Source organism: Puma concolor, chromosome D4 (genome assembly GCF_028749965.1).
Source record: "Puma concolor isolate L17-30 chromosome D4, mPumCon1.1.hap2, whole genome shotgun sequence".
Taxonomy (NCBI): domain Eukaryota; kingdom Metazoa; phylum Chordata; class Mammalia; order Carnivora; family Felidae; genus Puma; species Puma concolor.
The window spans coordinates 8,876,417-8,894,332 of NC_141679.1; the positions used below are offsets into that span (position 1 = coordinate 8,876,417).

At 47.1% G+C, this 17,916-nt stretch overlaps 1 protein-coding gene and 1 long non-coding RNA gene across 8 annotated transcripts in view; one reads left to right on the forward strand and one right to left on the reverse strand.

The window, feature by feature from the left end:
* The window catches only part of VLDLR (very low density lipoprotein receptor), a 31,572-nt gene extending 31,071 nt beyond the window's left edge, over window positions 1–501 (reverse strand). For 2 of the 4 annotated variants that reach the window (XM_086684933.1, XM_086684931.1), the window contains exon 1: window positions 93–111. The gene's annotated coding sequence lies outside the window, so the exon portion shown is untranslated. Of the gene's footprint in view, window positions 1–92 lie in introns of all 4 variants that reach the window. The other 2 variants (XM_086684932.1, XM_086684930.1) reach the window with 2 other exon arrangements.
* LOC112868720 (uncharacterized) overlaps window positions 209–17,916 on the forward strand; it is a 143,292-nt gene continuing 125,584 nt past the window's right edge. For all 4 annotated transcript variants that reach the window (XR_015243426.1, XR_015243423.1, XR_015243424.1 and 1 more), the window contains exons 1-2: window positions 209–286; window positions 2,941–3,162. This is a non-coding gene — a long non-coding RNA (uncharacterized LOC112868720). The remainder of the gene's footprint in view (window positions 287–2,940; window positions 3,163–17,916) is intronic.

A 17,916-nucleotide genomic window follows, 5' to 3' on the forward strand; every position in this document is an offset into this window, starting at 1 on the left:
AGGGGGAAAGGGAGTGGGGAAGAAGAGGGCACCCCCCCTCCCCTACAACTTGCACAATCTCCTCCCCACCAGCCACCCACCCACCCACCCACCTCCCCGGGCTGCAGCACCAGTGCAAGCCGAGCCGGCGGGCAGAAGATAATGCAGGCGCTGCAGAGGAGGGGAGGGTACAGGAGGGGAGGGGAAGGAGGGGGTGGGGTGGGGAGCCGAGAGCAGAGGAGCGAGGCAGAGGAGAGCGGAGCCGGCCGCGGAGCACCCACACTGGCGGCTGCCTCCGGAGCGCGGGGTGAGCTGCGAGGAGGGGGCAGGAGGGGGAGTGGTCAGCGAGGGGTGAGGGGGGTGTGAGGGGGTGGGGAGCGGCGGCTCCAGCCCTCCTTTCCCCTAGACGCGCCGCTTTTATAAGCTCCGGGCAGCCAGGTGCCTGCGCAGGGGGTGTGCGAGTCTGAGTGCGAGCGTGTGCGTGCGTGAGTGGCCGTGGCCGCCGCCGCCACCGGGACTGCTCCTGGGGCCCGGCGGCTCCGCGCGTCCGCCCGGGGCTCACGGGGGCCTGGGGCGGCCGCTGGTTGGCTCGCGCGCCGCCCTCGCCTCCAATCCCCGGTGCCTGCCCTAATTTCCTGATCCAGGGAACCTGCCGCCGCAGCAGCTGCACGCTCCCTGCGGTCGTTACTGTACCCTCCCGGCGGCCGGCGGCAGTAGTTAGCGCTGATGCAACTGCTGCTGCTGTTGCCATCGCCTTCCCGCTAACGGGGCTGGCCGCCCGGGGGGACTTGAGGCTTCCAAGGGCAACACGCATCTCACTCTCTCTCTCTCCCCCCCTCTCTCTCCCCCCCCCTCTCTCCCCCTCCCCCCTCTCCTGCGCCCCAGAGAGGCTGGTACTCTAAGGCTGGTAGGTAGCGTCTTCCTTGGGCCTCCTGTCTCCACCCGAAAGTGATGGAGCCCGAGGGCGGGGGGGGGGGGGGGGGGGTCTCAACTGCACGCCGAGGTGCCATTTTCGCCAAAAGTGAAATGTGCCTTTAAGCGAGAGCGTGTGTGCGCGCGCGAGGGTGCGTGCGTTTGTGGTTTGTTCTCGGTAATGGAACGGGACTGAAATAACCCAGCCTGGGCGGACGGAATTTGCTAGCGCAGCCCTGCCTTCGCTCATCCACGATTATAGTTAATTGATAATTGCACAGAACGGTAGTTTGAGGGCCTGTAATTAAAAGCTTAACCTTTTCTTGTTTGGGGGAAGGGGGGAACCTGGGTTGGCGGTTCCTGATACACTTTGTAACATTCAATTATGAGGCTTAGGGAAAGAGAAAAAGGAAGTCAAGGCCAGGATTCCTTTTAAGGACTGATTCTTGTTTGGTGCCCGGCGCTACCTGAGCTTACGATTTGTTGTTTGGGGTGCTTCCTCTTTCTCGCACACTTTCCCCTGGTTGAGGTGCGGGGTCTGCTGTGGTCTTTTAAGCACTTCATGAGAGTTGCAGGGCGTACCAAGCTGTTTGGCTTTTAAGCTTTTATATGGGATGACCCCACATTCACAGGTTTCGAGGGGATCTCATTCTAGCACGAGTCTCTTGGTGATCTGGTGGGCACTGCTTAGCTATATTCTCTTTGCCCCAGTGCTTCTGGGCATTTGTCAAGGCTGGCCACCAGATGGGACGTTCGTTAGGAACTTCCTGTCTCCAGGAGATGGCCAGAGGGGAAAACTTCAGGTCAGGACACACTTTGCTGGGGCCAGAGGATGTCAGGGTGGTGACTGATCAGCCTTCAAGGGTTCCATCCTGTGTGTTGGTGGAGTATGGCACTGTAGGGCTTTTTGCATGCTGTCTTGCCCAGCCTCTGCTTGCGCATTCCGCACGAACTGCAGCAGCCATACACATGGGGCATGTGAAACGGAATCCAAATTTGTTGTAGGCCGTTCAGCAGTGAAAACGCATGCAAGGGTCGTTCCCCTCGTCGGCATGAAGGTGTATACAGCCTTCGGGGCACATCGTCTCCGGTATCCTCAGGGTTCTGAGAAACTGTCTGAGAGTGAGCTGTGTCACTTTCCAGAGGAAGAGATGAGTGGAAGCGATATGGAAAAAGCGCCACGTTAATAAATAGTCATGGGGCTTGTTTCTAATAGTTTGCTCGGAGATCAGTGCCTGGGTACCACGACCTAAACACGGGTATGACGGAGTAGGCTCACGGCTGACACACACGTATTATGATGTCTGCCTCTCCAAGGGGTATAAATAAACCGCCGGTGAATTTAGCTGAGGCTCTGGGCTCCATCGTGGCGCTTTATTGTTGCTTCGAAAGGAAGCGTAACTCTTGGCTCTACCGCTGATTGGCTGTGCAGTGTAGGAAAATCACGGTGCCTCCCTGTGCCTGCCTTCTGCCCTGTAAACTGAAAACAAACCAGTCCACGTAAAGTCAGAGTGCTCTCTGGTCTCAGGGACCAGCTTGCTGCAAAGCATTGATGGTTAGAAGAAAACAGCTATAAGAAGAAAGGAGTTTGACGAAGAGAGAAAAGGGCTGGATAACCAAGATGATGTTTATCACAAGTGGAGACTGGTGTGGTTGAACTAGCTGGTCTCAGAAGGGTTAACACTGCTAGCTCCAGGAGCCTTCGGGGAAATGCAGAGGCAGCCATTCACTCCCACAGTCCATCACATTCATTTTTGTTGTTGTTGAGACGACAGACATAGGGCATCCTTGGCTCGTGGTCCCTGTGTTATGCGGTGGGCATATGGAGATGCCTCCCCAAGGAACTCAAGGTCTGCTGGGGAAGGCAGAGAAGCAGCAGCTCCGGCATCCTCGGCACAGCCCAAGGAATGCTCCAGGTGCTATAAGATGACAGGGGAAGAGTAGCTAATCTGGCTGGGGAACAAGCGTGTCCAACAAGGCTTTCCAGAGCAGGTGTCTTGGGGCTGAGTAGACGCATCATGTTTATTCCACGTTTATTCCAGTTCTTAGAACTGCTGGGCACGTGCTGGGATCCCACCTTCCGGCTCCCCTGTTGGTTGGGCGGGACCGAAAGACGAATTTTGGCCAATTATTTGTGAGAAGTCACAGGGCGCCACTTGGGGACTGGAGCATTTCATGGCTTGCAGTGAGACCCCGTCTTTTGTCTGCCGTCTGATGACCAGAAATGCTCAAGATAGGACTGCTTCGTGAACCCGATCTGTGGATGACTATGTGAGTAATTCTCTGCTGTCTATATGGGTCTGGCAGTGGTCACTTAGAGTAGAGGTCAGCAAATGGCCAGCGGCCTGCTTTTGGAGGGCTTAGGGATCTAAGAACAGTTTCTACATTTTTAAAAAAGGATTATACCAAAAACAACCACCCCCAAACAACAAACGGACAAAACAAAGAAGAAAAATATGTAACAGAAACCCTATGTTGCTCGCAAAGCCTGAAATATTTGCCACCTGGGTCTCGGGAGAAGCATTAACTAGCATTAACCCTGGCTGACTCACTGGGAGAATGGAGAAGGAAGGTGGGGTTGAGCAAGTTAAGAAAAAGGCAAAAGAGAATCAGGTGTTCAAGGCCATGCCAGGGATGCAGGATGTTTCAAGGGTGGGTTTCAAGTGGGCCAATGGGGTGAAAGAAGGCCGCGGAGGAAAGGTCAGGACTGGATTCCGTGGAGACCTGTGCGTCATGGTGACTTTGCTCTCCATCCTGAAGGCCGTGGCGAGGTGATGGGCTTTTTTTTCTTTTTAACTTTAAATAACTATTTAAAATAATTTTACTTTAATTTAGTAAGTTATATAATTCACTAAGGAGTAATTATAAAATACACAGGAAAAAAGTATTTTAAACCTTACTCTGAGTATTGAGAGAGATTAACATATTCCATCTCTTAACTTTTAAAAATATATTTAACTTTATGTTCAGGGCACAAATTATATCGACATTCCTATCATCGGTACAGTTATGGCTCCCTTTATTTGCTAATTTACTTCTGTAAATATAAAAAAAAATCCACGGGCCCACTGCTGCTCCCGAGTAACAGAATATTGACAATAACACCTATCTATGGAGGTCATTCCCTGTGAACACATCTAGTCCACTGTTATTTTGAGTTTTGATTGGAGCCCTGATATCCGGTGCAGTCTAGAACGTTCACACTGGCAGTGGTATGAAGAATGACATATTTGGGAAGCAGGTAAGATGAGAAGAAGAACACTTAGGGGCCTTGGTAGTGAGGGGAATGTGTACGCAAGAGGAAGAAACTATTTTTGTGCTTAGTCGTGTTCATATAATTTCTTTGTGAGATTTTTCTTTTTATTTTTTCTTTAAAAAAATTTTTTTTAATGTTTATTTGTTTCTGAGAGAGACAGAGACAGAATGCGAGTGAGTTGGGACAGAGAGAGAGGGAGACACAGAACCTGAAACAGGCTCCAGGCTCTGAGCTGTCAGCACAGAGCCCAACGCGGGGCTCGAACTCACAACCTGTGAGATCATGACCTGAGATGAAGTCGGACACTCAACCGACTGAGCCACCCACATGCCCCAAGATTTTTCTTTTTTAAAAAAATTTTTTTAATGTTTATTTTTGAGAGAGAGAGAGAGAGAGCAAGCGAGCACAGGGGAGGGGCAGAGAGAGAGGGAGACACAGAATCCCAAGCAGGCTCCAGGCTCTGAGCTTTCAGCACAGAACCAAGATGTGGGGCTCGAACCCACGAACTGAGAGATCACAACCTGAGCCAAAGTTGGGCGCTTCCCTGACTGAGCCACCCAGGCGCTCCTGTGAGATTTTTCTCCTCAGTCCTTTGCTTGTATCTCTTAGAACAGAGTTTTCCAAAAACACGTAATTCATGAGGCTCCCTAGCAATGGCGGCTGAAAGCGCAGGTTCCCAGATCCTCCCTTGGAGATCCTGACTCAGTGGATCCCAAGAGGGCCGTGTGTGTTATCTCAGTCCAGTTGATTCTTAGGATCAACTAAGAAACTTTGTTAGAGAACGTCTCCTTCGCTGCAATTTGAACAGCCAGGCAGCTTCACTGTTCTCAGATATGCGTACACGTCTTTGTCCAATGTCTCCAGGGCCGGCAGGGTGGGGCCCCAGAAAATGCAAGTGCGAACGTGGGACATTTCCTTTTCTTTAAGCCCTGTGCACTAGCAAATAGGGGCAGCAGAAGGCATCCTCGAACCGATAGTTTGAAGCACTAATTACTGCGTTTTCTCCCCCGTAGCTGTGCCATAGGGAGAAGTGACGTAAACTTTCTCCCTTCAAAGGATTTTGTAACTTCTGGGGCCTCCGCCAGATCCTTTTCTGATCGAGTGACAGGCCAGTGACGTGCATGGGATTCACCCCACTCCAGGCTCTGTGAGCGGGGCCTGGTGGTCTAAACCCGTGGGCATGAACCCCAGCTTCTGTCAGAAATGACCCGGAGGTCTTATGAAAACATGGATTGCTGGGCCCCACTCCGGACTTGCTGTTTCAGCAGGTCTGGGACAGGGCCTGAAGATTTGTATTTGCAGCAAGTTCCCAGGTCATGCTGATGCCACTGGTCAGGGAACACACTTTGAGAACCAGTGTTCTAAACCCCTCAACATAACTTACCCCCCCTCAGCCCCTGTGATTGATTCAAGGGCCTCAACCTGTCAGCCCATGGCCTTCTGGCCACGCTGTTGGGATGCTTCAGCCCTAAGCATTTAACTCAGGCCTGTCTCCTTGCAGTGAAATACAAGACTTTTCTTGGCTAGAAAGGCACCCTCTTTAGAGCAACGTGGTGTATGGACGTTTGGCCGGAACATGTACAGACATTGTGCCACCTTGAAGGAAGCCGGTTTGAAGGCCAGCCTGACTCACGGAGAAGAGGAGGCTGAGAAAATCAGAGAGACGGCCCTCAAACTTGACCCCCAGCCTGAGGCCAGTCTCCTGCAAGTTGTGATTCTGTAGGACTTCCCGCTTACCTGAGCCCGTGAATTCCCTTTGTTTGCATTAGGCCTTTTGGATTGCGTTTTCACTTGGTAAGAAGTAACTGACACAGGTGCCCTCTTTTTTAAAATTTTTTAATGCTTATTTTTGTGAGAGAGACACAGTGTGAGTGGGGGAGGGGCAGAGAGGGAGACCCAGAATCCGAAGCAGGCTCCAGGCTCTGAGCTGTCAGCACAGAGCCCGACACGGGGCTTGCACCCACGAACTGTGAGATCTGAGCCGAAGTCAGATGCTTAACTGACTGAGCTGCCCCGGTGCCCCTCGAGGTGCCCTCTTAAGGGATGTCATGGGCATCCTGTAAAGCACTGGGCAAAACTCCATCCAGTGAGGGTAACTTGCTCATCCTGGAGGGAATTCAGAGGGTAGCGTACTAGGAAAGACTCTGCTAAAAGCTACCTTCTTGTGCATCATGGTCAAGTCAGCTTCCCACCCCTCCCTCAACCCAAATCAAATGCTCAATGCCCCTACTGAGGATTACCTTCTCGCAAAACCTCGTTAGAAATCTCAAGGCCGAATGCTGTTTTGCGGGCTGCTTTTGAACAATTTCAGAAAGTGAAAATGTAGCCAAACTTGGTAAAGAGTTTACAGCCGGAATAAAACTCCAAATAGGTTGAGGATGAGGTTAGACCAGTGGCTCTCAACTGCCAGTCATCTTGTCCCCACGTCCCCTGCTCCCCCCACCTCTCCTCCACCCCCCCCCCGGAACATTTGGCAGTGTCTGGAGTTTTAGTTTTCATGCCTCCGGGACTGGTACTAATGACATACAGTGGATAGAGCCCAGGCTGCTGGTCGACAAACAGCCTACAAGGCACAGAACAGGCCCCCACAACAAAGAATGATCTGTCTGGTCCAAAATGTCAGTGGTGCCACGGTTGAGACATCCTGAGCTACCCAGAGAAGTCAGATGATTCTGTAATGTGCAGTATGTAATGAGTAGGGTCAGGGGACATTATTTGGAAATTGGATGGCTCGGTAGAGAGACGTTCTCTGTCTGAACAAAGAAAGCACGATTGGGGGTTTGTTCAGTAGAAAAACAGATGTGAATGCAGCATCAGAGGGCCGTAGGGGGATTTACCGACCTGGGAAAAGTAAAGTGAACCACACGAAGTTTATATTTCAAATTGAAGTAGACTAATATAGGACATCCACAGCCTGGTTGCATTGTGACACAGCTGTCCTGTATTTCCAGGGTTCAGGGTTTTGTTTTGCCTGTTTTTCAGTCAAGGAACGAAGCGCTGGACCAGTTTTAAGTTTATTTTCCAGAAACTCTTGATATTTAATTCCTAAGATTCTGGCCTCGAATTTGATTGGTCTCCTATGTCGTAACCGCAGTTTATAGGAGGTTTTGGGATGTAGTGCTATAGCATTTAAAACACACGAGGGGCGTCTGGGTGGCTCAGTTGGTTAAGCGTCTGACTTCAGCTCAGGTCATGATCTCATGGTTTGTGGGTTCAAGCCCTGCGTCGGGCCCTGTGCTGACAGCTCAGAGCCTGGAGCCTGCTTTGGATTCTGTGTCTCCCTCTCTCTCTGTTCCTCCCCCGCTAGCACTCTGTCTCTCTCTCTCTCAAAAATAAAGATTAAAAAAAATAATAAAACACACATACACAGGGAGTTTCTAAGGAAATGGGGACTTTGTGGCTGCTATGGAGCCAGCTAAGCCTAAATGTTCATTAGGGCATAAGAATTTTAATCTGCAAGTTAGGAGTAATGCAGCAAGGTCTTTAAGTATCTACCATTTCATCACAATAATTCAATTTTTAAGCTTTTAGGAGTTTTGTGAAAGTGGATAGTTGAAGTATCTAATCTTCTTTCTTTTTTTTAAAAAATTTTTAAATGTTTATTTTTGAAAGAGAGCGAGAGAGAGCCAGAGCACGAGTGGTGGATGGGGCAGAGAGAGACGGAGACACAGAATCCAAAGTAGGCTCCAGGCTCCGAGCTGTCAGCACAGAGCCCGACACGGGGCTCAAACTCACCAACAAAAAGCAAGATCATGACCTGAGCCGAAGTTTAATGCTTACCTGACTGAGCTACCCAGGTGCCCCTAGCTACTATGTTTTTGAAGTTGCATGTATTTGTTTTGAGAGACAGCATGAGCGGGGGAGGAGCAAAGAGAGAGAGGAAGACAGAATCCCAAGCAGGCTCTAAACTGCCAGCATGGAGTCTGATGCGGGGCTCCAAACCACGAACCGTGAGATGGTGGCCTGAGCCGAAACCGAGAGTCAGGAGCTTAACCCCGAGCCACCCAGGCACCCTGAGCTACTATTACTGATAATGACATTTCTTGTCAGCAGCAGCCTCCCCTCTGTAAAAGACACGGAAGCGATTGCAGGTGTGGGCCCTGGGGTGGGAAAAAGTGGGTGCAGTGGTCCTGCCCCCTTGCCTGCACATTCAGATCCCCTGGAGAGCTGGTCAGAATATCGACACTGAAGTTCTACCCTAGGCCAGTTGGGAAATGAAGTTTGGAAGTGGAGCTCGGGTGTGAGCTTCCTAGGCGACTGGCATTCTATGTGTGGATGCCTTGGTGTCGAGCCTGAAGCTGTAGGCTGGCCCAGGGCAGCGTAGAAGCAAGGCGGGGTAGTTGGTGGAACAGGCTTCATCCTCAGGGAGACGGGGAAGTCGTGGCGGCCTGCTGCAGAAGGAACAAAGGCAAGTCCAGTGTTCCAGAATGTTCTCCCAGCCTTCCCTGTGCATCCTGCTCCCAGCCCTGACATCTCTCAGGCAGCTAGATGTGTCATCTGTAAGAGAGCCAAGGACCACGGGAGGTCAGAAGCTCTGCAGAGCCAGACGGTCAGGCACCCAGCTGGCGTCTACCTATCAGTGACGGATTACATATCACCGGTCTCAGGCCTGTATGAGTCAGTCTACCAACATGGATCTGCTGTGGGGCCAGCCACTTGCCAGGTGACAGGAGGGCAGTGGCCAGATAGCGATGTGGCTGCTGTTGGGGGTGAGTTGTTACTGTTGTGTTTGCTTTTTCTGCAGGAGCCAAAATTCAGGCTTGTTCAGTGGTAATTGACAGTCCTTTCTTCTAAGGAAGTTTCTCTCGGATTCGCTGCCAATAGGAAGTGTGTTATTCTTCAGAGCACTGTAGCATTCATTTATCGAGTGCCCACTCAATTATGAGGCATGACAGAGTTTGCCATCTAAGAGAGGAAAGGCCACTTAATGATTCCTGGAGTCAGAAGTCGGGAATAAATGGATAGACAGATCAAAGACTTAAGGGGATTCCATTGTAATTGGAGGAGTACTTTTAGCAGGAGCTGAGCCCTCCCCTGAAATCTTTAAAGGAGCCCTGGAATAAATTGTGTGGGAGAGAAAGTATGGTTTTGAACATAAACGAATAATGATTTCAGCAGATCATCGGATAGGATCACAAAGTGCAGGCTGTGGCTTTGATAACTATGGTGGGAATACAATGAACACCTGCTAGAAACTGGAATTCTATCTTGCAATCTTAAGAATTATTTCCCCCCATCCCGGAGAAATGGAACTCTCTCAGAAGGTGTGTTTATTACAGCAATTTTCTGGGCTGGGTCTGATTGTTTTTCTGGATGGATGGTTCTTGCGTGGGAGGGAAATAGAATGCTTCAACCTTTGGGAGAGGCTTCCTTCTGGAGGTGAAGGATCGTTCTCTGTTACTGACCGATATGGAAGGATGATTGATGGTTAATGACCCCAATCAGAGCTTGTTCCTGAGTTGGCTTGGCTTTGCCTTGGGAAGAAGGTAATGGAAGGCTATTTGGAAGCACAGATCAGAAGTCTTTATAGAGATGGAGAGGGGGGATAGTACGGGAACTGGGATAAGGGGATTTGGGAGAAGACACATACCTGAGACCTGCACTAAATCTAATGCTTACGTTTCACCTCCTTAACACTAACACACCAACATCCCCAACATCCTTCTTTGCAATCAAAACTTACTCCTTTCCTTACTGCCCCCAGACGTAAGCACCTTGAGGGTAAAAGTTATGGTTTTAAATATGTGAGGGCCTGCCATGTTTGTGAAATTGAATTAGAGTGAATATACGAGCAGATCTTTTAATCAGGTTCTTTGGTTCTCTCTCCCTCTTTTTTTATGTTTTATTTTATTTTGAGAGAGAGAGAGAGAGAGCATGAGCAGGGGAGGGGCACAGAGAGAAAGAGAGAATCCCAACCAGGCTCCACACCATCAGTGCAGAACCCGATGGGGGGGCTCAATCTCATGAACAGCAAGGTCATGACCTGAGCTGGAATCCAGAGTTGGACGCTTAACCAACTGAGCCACCCAGACGCCCCTGGGTTCTTTGGTTCTCTTGGTGAACTCCTGAGAGGCACCTTTCTGGGAATAAGTGACTGCAGGGAGGTTGACCACCTGACATTTCTTCATTTCTTCCTTTGCTTTTCCAAAGACTCCAACGAAGAACAGAGAGGTGAGGGAGAGAGGGCTGGTTGGCATAAAGATTATTCAGAATGCCTGATAGAAAATCTGTGAAGGTGATAGAAGGTTGTCTCTTTCTTTTCTGGTATAGTCTGTCTAGAGGGGCAGTTTTCTAAAGGTGAAACCAAAAAAAAATGAAGGCTGTGTCTTACATGGGGTGAGAAGGATGTCTTGAATTGGCACTCTGCCTTTCTTCTGAGAAGGCTCAAAGCACTCTGCACGCATGACCTCATTACTCCGGGGAGGAGACAGTGGACCCACACTCGGGAATCATCTCCCTTCAGCAGTTTGGAGGAGCTGGAACACACATCGGTGCCCTTTCTGAGTCAAAGCGAGTCTTTCCAGATTGTTTGGGTTGTAAATCTCACGGAAAGATGGGCGTCCACACTGAAGGCGGCTAGCTGAAGTCTAGGTGAGGTCTCTTGATTCACCCTATGCCACAGGCTTTACAAAGGCACACTGAACATTTTTGTAGTTTCTTCTTTCCCCCCCAAATGGCCATGCTTAGAATAGGCTTCCACCTAGCACTTGTTTCTGAAACAAGACAAAAGTAAAAAGAACAAGAGATACCAAGTAGTATCTGTGTTTTCATTGGCTCACCTCACACAGAACCTGGAGTCTTAGGGAAGGGTCCTTGAAGAGAGAAATGAAAACATCCCATCTCCCTTTGTTGTTTTGATTAGGATCTCATGGCAGAGAGCAGTAGTGAGAGATTTTGTTGATAACTTGAGGGGGGTGGGGAGCAGTAGTTCTCATTTGTGGCAGTTAAATTCCTGTGCCTGTCTTTGCAAGGAAATTTTAATCCCATCCAATAAAATTGCTTATTTGCCTCCCCCCCCCCCGCCCCCGTACCCCCTCAATCTCTGCCCTGACTCCTGACTGGCTCTCTCAGGAAATCTCAGGAGGTTCTGCCCATGGAAGGAAATTCAGAGAATATGAAAAGGAATGCAACTGTGTCTTGTAGCTCTAATATTTCCTGAAATCAGGTCCACTTCAGGGGAAGATTCCCTGGAAAAATTATTGGAAATATCACAGCAGGGATTTTTTGGGAAATGAAGGCGAAGGCAGGAACTACTTACGGATCAGGTCAATTCTCTTCCCATTTCCCTGGGCTCTGATGTGAAATGGTGGTAGTTCGTTTATTTCTGCTAACAGGTCTGGTACCCTGTCAGATAGAGGAGAATCTTTATTTTCTTCATCACCAAAGCACCTCTGGAAGGAAATGTTACTGGCCATTTAAATCTTGCTCAGCTATAAATACTTGTTCTGTATCTAGACTTGGCAGTGTGCACGTTGAGTTTACACCATAGTAACAAGGCGACTGTGCCTTTTCATGTGGCTGTCTGGATTTTTGGAGGGCTTTTTTCTCCTCACATACTCCCCTAATTAAAAAATATCTTCTTGGGGGTATGGTAGGAATCTTTGATGTATTTGCATTGAATAAGAGACTGTGGGAGCGCCTGGGTGGCTCAGTTGGTTGGGGGTCCAACTTTGGTTCAGGTCATGATCTTCCAGTTCATGAGTTCAAGCCACATGTCAGGCTCAGAGCCTGGAGCCTGCTTCAGATTTTCTCTCTCTCTGTCTCTCTCTCTCTCTCTCTCTCTCTCTCTCTTTCTCTGCCCCTCCCCCACTTGTGCTCTCTTTCTCTCAAAAAAATGAATAAACATTAAAAAATGTTAAAAAGAGATTAAAGAGACTGCGACATTTATTTATAATTGGACCACCAAATTCATCCTCATAGATATCCTTTTTTGTACACATTACACTTGGTGAGAAATTTCCAGTGTCTTTCCTTCCAAAAGCTAACCCCCTTAGTCTGGACACTTGGGGTCTCCTGCGTCCGCCTATCTCTGTGAGCTCATCATCCCCTCTTCCTACTCGGGAACCCCTGCTATAGTCCTGTGTTTTCTCACATTCTACCTTTGACCCTGGTTGCTAGTATCCTGTGCAAAGGGGTATACGAGTATTTTGCCATTACGTACATGTTGTCATACCCGAGAAGATTGGGGATCACAAAGCATTACTATTTTCCACTTAACTCTGCCTTCCATTTGTTGTTCTTAAACTTTTAGGACTCTGTCCAGTCTCTTCAACTGCATTGACATTCTGATAATTCTGGGGATCACAACCATGGAGCCCAAACAATTAGGAGGTTCCAGCACATACACATATGCAAAGGGCCTTTAAGTGGTTCATGAGAATAATCTGCATCTTGTGACTGTACCTTCTATAAACTGCTGAAATTCCTACTGGAATCAGATCTCAGATCTAACGTGTTTGAAGTTTTCATATAGTTCTGTCCTTTGGAACATGGAGCACGGGCCTCTCCTACATGTGATGCTTTATGCTAGAATTCTTGTGTGAGTTGGCAACACAGGGTCTGGGGCTGGACACAAGAGACACCTGTCTCGTACTAACATTGGTTCATGGAAAGAAGTTACCAGTAGAGTTCCACTGTGTGTAATTTTAACCATTGGATGTGATCCGTGGTACTTGTTCAGTGATCTAGATTATATAGAACGTATGCTATTCTTGTTAAGGAATGTTTATCCATTTCTTTTTGAGAGAGAGAGACTCCCATGCAGGCTCTGTCCTACCAGCACAGAGCCCGACGCGGGGCTTGGACTCGTGAAACCGTGAGATCGTGACCTAAGCCAGAATCAAGAGTCCGACGCTTAACTGACTGAGCCATCCAGGTGCCCCAGAATATACACCATTCTTAAGGAATGAGCTCTGATGGGTAGGCACTGGAGATGGGGCGGGGGGAGGGTCTGTCCTATGCCTGCAACCTGGAGATGCTCCAGTTCATGGTAGTGAGCACTGGTTTAAGGTCTCAGAAACCTATAGCCATTCTCACAGAGCGGCAGGTGCTCACAGATCTGGGTCAGCTCTGAGACGTGTGCAGGAGAGCGATTCCATTAGAACCTGGAGAGCTCTCTGGGAGTTCACAGGTGCCCTGTGCGGAGAAACAGGTGCCCATGTTTGGTAAGGAAAAGAGAGAATGGCCCTTGTCAAAGCAACATGGGATTTCAGAACACATAGCCCTCCTGTCATGATGGGGAACATACTAAAAAGTGACACTCTTGAAAGTTTTTGCTCTTCCCTGGGTTCTTTAGGGCCTTTGAGTTCAGGAACGTGCTGGGCAATAATCAGTGGTGTTTGATAATTCCAGTAAGAAGTATGCAGCCCTCGGATACAATTTTCAGTTGCCTGGAGGGCCCCTGGGTGGCTCAGTCAGTTACGCGTCCGACTCTTGATATAGGCTCGGGTCATGACTTTGCAGTTCTTGAGTTCCAGCCTTGGATTGGGTTCTGCCCTGACAGTGAGGAGCCTGCTTGGGATTCTCTCTCTCCCTCTCCTTCTGCCCGTCCCCTGCTCTCGCTTTCACTCTCTCTCAAAGTAAATAAACTTAAAAATTAAACAATTTTAAGTTGCCTGGACATGTTCCATTACTAAGCAGCTGAGTGAATAACAGGTAGGAGATGGTTAAGTGCATGTGTGTTGAGAAGGATTTCTGGACCCTCCTGGTGAGAAGATAATGCCCAGAATGTAAGTCATGTCCTCTCTGCTTGTCTAGAGGGTGACTCTATTGCCTTGTTTAAGAAACAAAGGATCCATTTTCAAAGGAGTGTTGTGGAAGGGACTTTTTTTTTTTTTTTTTTCACTCTGGGATGGCTTTGCAACATTTTTGATTTTATCAGTTTAATGCGATGTGACCCGTGCTGGCATTTGGATTCAGAAACTGGGGTTTGCATCTAGGCTCTGTTCGTCCTGAGCTCTGCCTCCTTGAGGAGGCTCCTTAACTCCTGCTGAACCTCACTTTGGTTAGCTGGAGTAGGGAGACCAGTTTCTCCCTCCCTCCTTCCTACAGCATTTCATCTGGCTCCAGAGAGAGAATGTACATAGAAGTGATTGTCAGTGGTTTGCACGGAGCATCGAGTGAAGTTTTCACTGTGACAGTGTATTGATGGTCTGAATTTAAAATTATAAAGGAATATGGCACCTGGGTGGCTCTGTCGGTCAGGCACCCGACTTTAACTCAGGTCGTGATGTCACGGCTCGTGGGTTCGAGCCCCACATCGGGCTCTGTGCTGACAGCTCAGAGCTTGGAGCCTGCTTCATATTCTGTGACTCCCTCTCTCTCTCTCTGCCCCTTCCCCACTCATGCTCTGTCTCTCTCTCAAAAATAAACATTTAAAAATAAATAAATAAAATTATGAGGGAAGGAGGGGGTGGGGTAAGTAAATCTACTTAAGGACTTTAATGACCCTCCTGGGGAAGAAAAGGGGTCCAAAATCTCAATGCCTTCCTATTGTGTTTCAGGTTATAGAAACGTTCAGGGTGGGCTGGGTGATCAGATAGCATAGAAGGATAAAAAGGCCTCTATTCAAAGCACTAGGGATAGAAAAATGTACTGGAAGAAAGTGGTGCTAGATGGCTTGTTTGAAAAAGCAAGAGATCTGGCCTTGAGCAAATGGCTTGGGTGGATGAATCCGAAGAAATGGCACGTGGGATCCCAGGTTGTTTGTTGAATGGCATCCCAAGTTCTCTCAGCTGAGATAACACTGAATAGGAGGCCCTCTGTCCCTCTAACTGAAGATCCGTGTTCCTCAGACAGGAGTCTGCACTCTGTTTGGTGAGAGACGGGGGTGGTTCTCACTACTCACTTGTTCCCTTTATGTAGTATCTTGAAATGGCCCTTCCCTCTCCTGAAATGAAAATCATAGATAATATTACATATATACATATAGTCCACAAGATATCAGAATAATGTCCTAAGTGTAACATAAAAAGGAATGATAAACGATTTGTCATAAGGCAATATGACACAACCACACGGGAAGACACTACCCAGTAGTCAGATACTGTGCGTGCACGATATTTGTGAGCACAATGATCATGGATGCCAAGGGTGTAGTGAGTTGGAGACTCCTATCACAAGGGGCATAGCTATTACTTACACGGTTTTTTGAAATGGTGAGCCATAATTAGTCGTGTTCGAAACACAATAAACAGCCATCTTCCCTGTACCGGACCTGGTAGCTGCATTCCTGGAAATTTGGGCGTATGTTAAAACCACGCAGATATGTTGTGCTTACATAGAAAACAGAACCGGGATCTAGGCTCAGATCATTATCAGCAGAGGATAAGCGCTTAATACTTGGTGGGATATCTTTGGATGTTTGAATCGTGTGGGCCACTTTTCTTGGTGTGTTCTATATGTCGCCAGCTTGTCTTTGTCTAGAATCCCTGGTCCTTCCCACTAAGGGACAACAGCACACCTCCAGTCATCATGACAACCAAAATGTGTTCTTACGGTCCCCCAACCCCCTCTGGAGGTAGGACCATTATCACTGAGAGGCACTAGGGTAGAGGCCCAGCTCACCACACTCCTCTGAATGTAGCTGGAAGTGACCACGCCTTCCAGTGATGGCAGAGATAGCCAATGGAAGACTTTATATTTAATAAAAATTTTTTTATTGAAGTATGGTTGACATGCAATGGTACATTAGTTTCTGGTAAAGCCTAGTGTTTCAACAATTCTGTATGTTCCTCAGTGATTACCATAGTAAATGTAGTTACTATCTGTCACCATACAATGCTATTATAATACCATCGACTGTATTCCCTATGCTTTACATTTTATCGTTATGACTATTCCATAACTGGAAACCTGTATCTTCCACTCCCCTTCACCCATTTTGCCCATCCCCCCGTACTCCTTCCCTCTGACAAATATTAGTTTGTATTCTGTATTTATGAATCTGTTTCTGCTTTTTGTTTGTTTTGTTTTTAGGTTCCACATACATAAGTGAAGTCACAGGATATTTGTCTTTCTCCATCTGACTTATTTCACTTAACAAAATACTGTTTCTGTCCATCCATGCTGTTGCAAATGGCAAGGTCTCATTCTTCTTTATGGCTGAGTAATATTCCATTGTGAATATACCACATCTTCTTGATCCATTCATCTATCAATGGACACATAGGTTGCTTTCATAATTTTCTATTGTAAATATTGCTGCAATAATCATAGGGCTGTCTACATTTTTTTTTTTTGAATTAGTGTTTTTGTTTCCTTTGGGTAAATACCCAGTAGTGGAGTTACTAGACCATAGGGTATTTCTATTGGTAATTTTTTGAGAAACCTCCATCCTGGTTTCCACAGTGGCTGCCCCAATTTACATTCCCACCAACAGTGCACAAGAGTTTTTCAACCTATCCTCGCCAGTAGTTGTTATCTCTTGTCTTGATTCTAGCCATTCTGACAGCTGTAAGGTGATGTCTCATTGTGGTTTTGACTTGAATTTTCCTGGTGATGAGTGATGTTGAGCATCTTTTCATGTGTCTGTTGGCCATCTGTAGGTCTTCTGTGGAAACCTGTCTCTTAACATCATCTGCCCATTTTTAAATCAGTTTTTCTTTTCTTTTTTTTCTTCTTTCTTTCTTTCTTTCTTTCTTTCTTTCTTTCTTTCTTTCGGTGTTGAGTTACTTGAGTTCCTTTTCTATTTTGGATATTAACCCTTATCAGATATGTCATTTGCAGATATATTCTCACATTCAGTGGTTTACCTTTCTGTTGTGCTGATAGTTTCCCTCACTATGCAAAATATTTGTATTTTGATGTAGTCCCAGTAGTTTATTTTTGTTTTTGTTTCCCTTGCCTGAGGAGACAGATCTAGAAGAATGTTCCCAAGGCCAGTGTCAAAGTTATCACTACCTATGTTTTCTGCTAGGAGTTTTATGGTCTCAAGTCTCACATTTAGGTCTTTGAGGGTATTTTTTTAATGATGTAAGAAAGTGGTCCAGTTTTATTCTTGAGCATGTAGTTGTCCAGTTTTACCAGCACCACTGATGGAAGAACCTGTCTTTCCCACGTTGTATATTCTTGCCTCCTTTGTTGTAGATTAAGTGACCACATAACTGTGGATTTATGTCTGGACTCTCTGTTCTATTCATCTGTGTGTCTATATTTGTGCCAGTACCATACTGTTTTGGTTATTAGAGCTTTGTAGTATATCTTGAAATCTGAAATGGTGGTACCTCTAGGTTTGTTCTTTCTCAAGATTGCTTTGGCTATTTGGGGTCTTTTGTGGTTCCAGACAAATCTTAGTATTATTTATTCTAGTTCTGTGAAAAAATGCTGTTGGTATTTTGGTAGGGATTGCACTGAATCTATATATTGCTTATAAGGGGTTCCATTTTCTCCACATCCTCGCCAGTATTTGTTATTTCTTGTTTTGATTCTAGCCATTCTGACAGCTGTAAGGTGATGTCTCATTATGGTTTTGACTTGAATTTTCCTGATGATGAGTGATGTTGAGCATCTTTTCATGTGTCTGTTGGCCCTCTGTAGATCTTCTTTGGAGAAATTTCCATTCAGATCCTCTACCCATTTTTAATCAGATTATTTGTTGTTTTTGTGTTGAGTTGTATAAGTTCTTTATATATCATTGGAAGACTTTTTTTTAAGTTTTTTTTTTTTTTTAACATTTATTTATTTTTGAGAGACAGAGAGAGAGATAGAGCACAAGCAGGAGAGGAGCAGAGAGAGAGAGGGAGACACAGAATCCAAAGTAGGCTCCAGGC